The sequence below is a fragment of the Amborella trichopoda genome, chromosome 1, assembly GCF_054954075.1.
Source record: "Amborella trichopoda isolate Santa Cruz 75 chromosome 1, AtrichopodaSantaCruz75HAP2 v2.0, whole genome shotgun sequence".
Lineage (NCBI taxonomy): Eukaryota > Viridiplantae > Streptophyta > Magnoliopsida > Amborellales > Amborellaceae > Amborella > Amborella trichopoda.
This window is the reverse complement of record NC_142336.1, coordinates 47,237,218-47,245,903: the sequence shown is the minus strand read 5'-3', so window position 1 is coordinate 47,245,903 and position 8,686 is coordinate 47,237,218. Positions and strand designations below refer to the sequence as shown.

Below are 8,686 nucleotides of genomic sequence, written 5' to 3'. Positions count from 1 at the left end.
CTAAAAAAAATAAAAATAAATAAAGATAAAATTACCCCCCGTTTTTTACTTTACCCAATTTTTACTATGTTATTTTCCCTCTCTTGACTTCGCCGTTTCCTTTCTTTCTTCCTCGCGGTTTTTCCCACGATTTTCCCCAGCTTCTCTTCCTCGCGGTTTTCCCCATTGCATTGTCCTTCTTTCTCGCGGTTTTCCCCATTGGCGTCTCCTTCTTCCTCACAGTTTTTCCCATTGCCTTGTCTTTCTTTCTCGCGGTTTTTCCCATTGGCGTCTCCTTCTTCCTCACGGTTTCCCCATTAGGTTCTCGATTTGTAAAAAAACTCAGAGGCCCTCTTCACGGTTTTCCCACTTACTTTTCTCCTTCTCCTTCTTTTTCTCTCAATTGCTCTTTCTACCAAGGCCTTACTCACTCACTCTCTCCTACAAAGAACCCCTTTTTTATCACCATCTCTCTCTACAATCGAATCTCTCTCTACATTTGAAGGTGTTACTGTCCATCTCAAGGTTTTTCTCTCACTCTCTCTACAATCGAAGGTCCCATGAGCCTCTACGATGGTTCCACATAGCACAACTATATTGAAACAAAGCCCATCACAGACTGAGCTCGATTTTTGAGGCTCAGGTGTGAAAGAATAGTTCAATTAAATATTTTAAAATATTTTTTATTTAATATTTATGATGTAACTTCTACTTTGCGGTTAAAGATTGGAATGTGAAAACGTGTTCGTTAATCCTCTGAAGTGAAAATGTGCATCAATAGCTTGTTAGTTGTGTAGAAATTTATGTTGTTTCTTATGAAAATGTGGATGACAACCTTTCCTTAAATTATTTTGTTAGGTTTTTATTTAGCCATATTGGCTGTATTTAATTTGTCATTGACAATTGACGGAATTGATAGGAAATTTTTAAGATGTATTGATTTTTTTTCTTAATTTTTTATGGGTATTGTCAATGTCTCTCTATTGTCATTTTAATGTATGAATGTTATTGGTGGTACTAATTTTTGGCTTTTTTTTTTTCTGTATTATGTTGATCTTATAGATGTTGATCCACAATATTTAGTTTGTTCAAATTCAGTAGCAATTCTTGTTTACAATAATCTTTCTTAAATTTGCCTAGCTCTTGTTAAAATTATTGTCATTTTATCTGTATTTGTCATTTTAAGATATGGATGTGATTGAGGGACTGGGAGCCCCTGTTTTTACCTCTAGTTTTGTGAGTGATCTTTTGCATTCCAACAAATGGGTAGCATATATGGCTGCTGCCCTATCTCAACAATTGGGGCTGAAGCCTTATCAAACCTATGTTGCTATAATTTTCGTATTCTACTTCTTTATTTGTGTCCCACTGGTAAGAGGTTCAAGCATGACAAGAGGGATAGAGTTCTTTGTAGAAAGAAATTGTTGTGTAAGGGCTGGTTTCGGTGTGTTCATCTGCTTACTAAAATGCCATTTTCCCTTGCCTGCCTGCTTGCAAAAAAAAGCTCCTTTTTCTCACATACAATTATCCCAGATGTTAGTAGAGTTATGCGAGCTTCCAAACTGGCCCTAGAATTGAATTCAAAATTTCCTTTACTTGAGCTAATAGCTGATTGTAAGCCCTTGACTAAATCTTCATCTTGCACTGTGATTTCATTCCATTTTTTTTTTGGGGAAGATGTTTATATAATGGTAAGGTCATAAACAATCAAATTAGGACACACATCAAAAATTCACTAGAAGAGGTTGTTTTGATGCCCAAAAATCCTCAGATCTATCATCTCAATCTCAAGATGTATGGACATGAGAAAAAAGGGATTTCAACTATTGGAAATAGTGCATCTTGTAATGCATTTTTTGGACCGTCAATTTTCAAGATATTCAAGTGTTTATGGATACGTTTGATCTACACTAAGTTTGAAGCTTTAAATTTTATAATAAGAAATAAAATTTTTTTCCCGTTCCAAGCCTTACTTTGATTGTTTTTTTATTTTCTTAGTAGCAATTCTTATTACAAAAAGCTTTCTTAAATGTGTTAGTGTATATATTTCATAGGAGTGAACGTACTTGTGGAAGTACTTTACATAATACAATGGCAGTCGAAGATGTCAGATCCCCACAACCCTCAAATATTTTGGTATCTGGTTCTGAACAAAGCAATGCACCAAGGTTGCTTAGCACATGGGAGGATACACTTGTTGGGGTAGGACAACAATTTGAATCTTTAGAAGATTTCTGAAAAGCCCTTAGCAAGTTTGGTATAGCAGACCATTTCGCATACCGTCTTGGTAAAAATGAGAGGTATCGTATAAAGGCAAAATGCAAAGGTGATGGATGCAAATGGGAGGCAGGACGAATGTTTTTCAAATCACAACATGGAAAAGTGATCATTCATGCAATATTGGGACAAGCAATGATGAATAAAGAAGAGCGTCACAGAACTTTGTTGCATCCTTAATCAAGAATAAATTAAGTGACACTGCGCATTACAAGGCTAGAGAAATCATGAGTGATTTGTCTTGAAATTATGGATTAGAAGTACCCTATTAGAAGGCTTGGCGAGAAAAAGAGAATGCCATCAAAGACATACATGGTTCACAAGAGGAGGCATACAATCAGTTACCGGCATCTATAAACCATATGATGGAGAGGAATCATGGTAGTTATGCTACATGACAAGGATGACCAGGAGGTAGATTTCGTGGATTGTTCTTAAGCTTTCATGGATAAATACATGGCTTAAAAAATGGATGTCGTCCACTTATATTTTTCAATGGGACATCATTGAAGGCACAATACCTTGGGACTCTACTTGCTGCCAACTCACTCGATGGGGATGGACAAATGTTTCCTGTTGCATTCGCAATTATGGATGCCGAAAGTACCGATAATTGGTACGTGGTTTCTGGAATATCTAAAGATCTTGAAATCACATTTTTGTCAAATAGACACCTTGGTCTAGTTGATATTGTCTGTTAAGTTTTTTGGAATGCTCATCATGCCTTTTGTGAGTGTCATTTAACGGAAAATTTCTAGAAGGAAGTAAAACACATACCTAATGATGTTAGTAAGGCAGTTGTATGTGCATTTATCGGAGCATGTAGAGCATATAAGCAGCAAGACTATTTTGATAAGATGTTGGAAATTAGATCACTTTTTGAGGATGCATTCAAGTGGTTCATGGAAGCATTACCAAATCGTTGGGTCACATCACAGTTCAGGGGTAATCGATATGACTAAGTAACAACTAATGTAGTTGAGTCATATAATAAGTGGATTCTAGAAGTACAAGATATGCTAATTCTCTAATGTGTTGACTTGATTAGGAGATAAATCATGGAACTAATGGCCACTCGCAGTTTGAAAGGTGAAACGAATTAACAAAAATCATTGAGTAATCCTTTTTCGTGAGGGTAACTGTGGCATCAAAAGGAGCAATATATGAAGCAAGGGTGATCGCATGAATTATACGGTAAATCTTATTGCATGAGAATGTGCATGTCAGGGTTGGCAAATAACAGGTTTGCCTTATAAGTATGCTTATAAAGCTCTTCAAGTAATGAATAGAGATCTTGTTGACGTTTGTAAAGAATATTTCATAGTTACAAAATTCTATGAAACATATTCTGTACCTATCATGCCAGTTACCTTGATTGACTTGTCTAGCCGTAGTTTACGTGAACAGCTTCCTTTAGAGGAAGTAAGAGTGTTTTCATCTCACTCAAGACGTCCCCCTGGCCAACTTAAAGAAGCGTATCGAGTCACAAGAAGTACCGGTACAAGCTATTCACTGTAATTGGTGCAAAGGAACAGGTTATAACATGGCAACATGACCCACATGAAAGCATGTAGTTGTACTTATTTGTTTTTATTTGGTCTTTTTAATTTGTAACACTCACTTTGTGGGAAATACTGGTGTTTTTTATTTGGTCCTTTTAATTTATAACAGCCACTTTTAATTTGTAGCACCCACTTTTTAATTTGTGGACCGTCCACTTTGGGACACATATATTATTCTCTTTTTTGATATTATATTCATTATTAGTTGTTTTGCGCTTTTGGGGCACATTCATTATTATTATTATTTTGTTATTACATTCATTATTCTCTTTTTTGTTTTTATTACCAATTCATATGTACATATCATCTTAATTGATGTGATGTGCACATGTAAAACTCTGATAATATAAATAGATTTAAAGATGCAAGACCCAAACAGTCAAGAGGAACAAGGGACCCATCCACTCTGTTCGATCAAATGGAAAATGTATGATAGTCTATTTATTTTATTTCATGATTTTCATTAATTAGATACTTTTTATATTGTTTATGACTAATGTGTGTCATTTCTTATTGAACTTCATTTCAGAAGAAAAAAATTTTCCTTATTAATGAATCAACTAAGACCCTAGGAAAATGGAAGCTAGATCTACGACAGGTAGCTTTGGTCGAGAAGACCAAATTGAGCTCTTTGATAGACATTGGGGTCTCCAATATCGATTGCAATTTATTGAGGACCTTTATAGGGAAATGGTGCAAGGTGACAAATACTGCACGTTTGACTGTTGGTGAGATGACATCAACCTTATACGATGTATGGCATATATTAAGAATACTTGTGACAGGAGAGCTTGTAACCAGCATCAGACCTATAGACTACAAGGTTTCATCATGGAGTATTCGGGAGATTGCCCTAAAGGCGATAAATTAAGCTGTCTTAAACATACATGGTTGAAGACGAAATTCAGTCAACTACCAAAAAAGCCTACCAAATTAAAACTCCTTCAACACACTTGAGCTTATCTTCTATATTTAGTCGGCACAACGATATTTTTCGATGCATCTCAAGGGTCCACGCTTATAAGTTACCTACAACTATTTCTAGATCTCGATGAGGCTGGGACGTATGCATGGGGTGCAGCAGCACTTGCATTCTTGTATAGTTCATTGTCTATGGTTGTGAACGAGGATACATATTTTAGTGGGTCAACAACACTACTACAGGTAATGTTGACATTTCTTTAGTCAATATTTACATATTTGCAATCTTTTTGGCTTCAAACTAATACTTCTACTTCTTCTTTTTTGTGCAGTGTTGGATCTATAAGCATTTCGCAGTTATAGGCACCAAACCTAAAACTATCACCATATAAATGCCTAGAGCTTGCAAGTGGAAGAAACAACCACACTGCAAAAACCCATTAACAACATTTGATAACATCTCAATTGATATGATTAGTGTTATGTTTTTGTTGTAAGTGACATGGTTAATATTATGTTTTTTTAAGACATCTCAATTGACAGTGTTTAATGCAAAGACTCATTAACTATATTGTGTTATGTTATTGTTGTAGGTGAATTGACAACCATATGAGGATTACAACTTATTAGATACACTCAGTAAAGAAAGCGCGTTGTGCCGATCATATCTAATAAGTTTCCACATTGCAGAGTATTATATGCCGGACCGTGTGCTACAACAATTTGAGAAGTTACAAGTTATTCATGTTGTGCTACTTAAGTGGGAGAGGAGGGAGAAGATCGGTCTACACCCCACTAGTTGGATTGATGAGTTGGCTAGTGAGATAAGCGATTGACGGCAACGAGAACGCAATGTTGTCAAGGCAGCCGCTGATAAATATGGTGGAACGCCTACAAAAGATTATATGGCATGGTACAACATGTTCACGCATAGATATGGAAATACTCCCATGTGGCCCCCCCTCGCAGGCCATGATGACGAGAGAAGATTGGTATATTATTTCATTTATGTATTTTAGTTTTTATTGACTTAAAATAATTATCTATTAAAAGTAGTATTTATAGGGAAAATTGCTAAAAAACCCTAGAATATACTCTATAGACACTCTACCCCCACCCCAAAATATTCTCACTATTTTTTATTCAAAACCAACTTTTAAAACTAAAACCCCCCAAACTAAAAAAGTTGTAAATTTTGTGACCAAAGTACCCTTATCCGTACTTTCACCGTACAAACGTCGCATTAAAAACAATACATTCGTCGGACCATGGTACTTATTTGCCGGACTAACCACATAAGCCGGTCTGATTTAATGAAATACCAGACTGTATACTTAGAGTGAGATACGCCGGACCACAGTTAACTAACGCTAGACCGCAGTTAACTAACGCTGGACCGCAGATTACAACATGCCGGAACCAGACAACAAACTGCTGGACATGCTACTCGAGTTAACTAAACACTGGACCGCAGCTCTAAAACGTTGGAGTTCTTTTTCAACCGTTCCAAAAATGCCGGAACGCATATGGTAAAAGCCGGAATGATCGACCAAAACACTGGATTGCTACCATCAAATGCCGGAGTGGCTTGAACCCAGGGAAATTCTCACCGGACTGCTGCATGAATGTGTCGGGGTGCCTTCAAACCAGGAAGCCAGTCGTCGAATCGCATGCAAACTATGCCAGAGTGCCCTCGCTTTGCCAAACTACCGCATGACTATGCCAGAGTGCAATGGCTCAAGGAAACACTTCGCCGAAGTGCCACAGTTATATTGCTGGAGTGTCGATGAGGCCAGTAAGCACATTACCGGACTGCCGCATGAATGTGCCAGGGTAACATGAAACAGGAACAAACTGCCGGACTTATATGCTGACCCTGCCAGAGTGACTGCAAATACCGGTACCAAATCCCTAGACTGCCTTGCTCCCATCACCGGAGTGGCTATAAATCTAGGAAACAAAACATCGAATTATCGTGCTACGTTTACCGGACAGGCTATGACTCCAAGAACACCATGCTCCGGACCGCTATGGTTCAAATGCTGAGTGCCTAGAATTCCAGGAAGCATAACTTCGGACTGCAATGATGCGTGTGTCGGAGTAACCATATGTCCATAAAAGATATCTTCGGACCGCTATGTGCGCAGGCCGGAGTGCTTAGAATTCTAGGAAGCATATCTCCAGGTCAAAATGTGCACGTGCCGGAGTGACCAATAGTCCAGAGAGGCTATCTCCAGACCACTATGGTGCGCATGTCGGAGTAATTAGAATTTCAGAAAGCAGATCTCCGGACCATAATGGTGCGTGTGCCGGAGTGCTTAGAATTCTAGGAAGCATATCTCCGGACAGCAATGGTGCGTGTGCCGGAGTGACCATAAGCATATCTCCGGATCGCTATTCACCAATTGTCGGAACGCTATGCGTGGTATGCAGGAGTGCATTATGAAATTGCCGGAGCAATTTAAGGAAGTGCTAGAGTGCACTTTATAAGTGCCGGATTGCTATGAATGGTGGTCCAAACTATTTGATGGGCAATGAATGAGCAATGAATGATCATCTTTATTATCAAATCTGTGGTCCAACCATCAGACGAATTAAAAAATCCATTGAGACTGTTTATTGATTATCAACCACCATATATTCCATCATCTTAAATTTATCCACCAACATATGATTGAGACAATGAATGATTATCAACCATCAAATGAATTGAAAAATCCATTGAGACTATTTGTTGATTATCAACTACCATATATTCCATCATCTTAAATCTATCCACACCATATTTATTGAGACAATGAATGATTATCAACCAACAAATGAATTGAAAAATCCATTGAGACTGTTTTTTGATTATCAACCACCATATATTCCATCATCTAAAATTTATCCACCACCATATTATTGAGACAATTAATGATTATCAACCAACAAATGAATTGAAAAATCTGTTGAGATTGTTTGTTGATTATCAACCACCACATATTCCATCATCTAAAATTTATCAACGACAACAAAAGTCGATATTTCATTAACTGGCTACTATGATAGAGTAGCTTCAATTGTACAAAAATAACTTAACATATGTCTCAAAAAAAGAAAAAGAACTTAACATATGTCTAAAAAAAAGGTTCATAACCTTTTCAATTTACATTTTTATAACAAAAAATATAAGATATATTCACTTTCTTAGCCTCAACCATTGTTTGGGTCAACTTGTAATACCCTTGCCCTTGTCATTTCTGCTCTTTATTCTCCTCTAATTTTCCTCATTAGTCCCGCTCTTTCTTTCCTCATCTCCACCATCCATATCCTCGGTCTCTTTTTCCTCATTTCCACCATCTTCCTCTACATATTTGTTTTCCTCATCTCCATTTTCTTCCTCCTCGCTATCGCCTTCGTCATCTCCACCATCTCTCCCCTCGCCTTCGCTTCCACTATCTCCCTTCATATTCTCCGTGACATTCTCTATAGGAGTGTGCTGCAATACCAGATCGTGAGCCGCTTGTACATAATTTCTAGCTTCTCTTGCTAATACTTCAGTATGAAGTGCAATTTCTAGCATCCCTATATAGGTTAATCGCTACAAATAGACAATAAAAAACAATATAAATAACTGATTTGAATAGATAATTATCAATGAAAACTAATATACATAACATACCAACTTCCTCTCATCATCCTAACCTGCGAGGGGGGCACATTTGATTGCGACTGCCGGGGAGGCATATGGGAGTACTTCTATATCTATGAGTGAACATGCTGTTCCATAAATATATGTGCCCCAAAAGCATAAACTTAACATAAGTGGAACAAATACTAAAATCAAACACCATTAATATATGTAATAACAAAATTTCCAACAAGTGGGTGTTACAAATTTAAAATACATAATAAAAAGATAGATAATTACAAGTATAAAATTTCCAACAGGAATAAACAATGCC

General features: G+C 37.1%; 1 long non-coding RNA gene across 1 annotated transcript; it reads left to right on the top strand.

The window, feature by feature from the left end:
- Positions 1–94: 94 nt before the first annotated feature.
- On the top strand, positions 95–5,775 carry LOC148783885 (uncharacterized). The gene is made up of 2 exons (XR_016056994.1): positions 95–622; positions 5,333–5,775. It is a non-coding gene; the product is annotated as an uncharacterized LOC148783885 (long non-coding RNA).
- Positions 5,776–8,686: the final 2,911 nt, after the last annotated feature.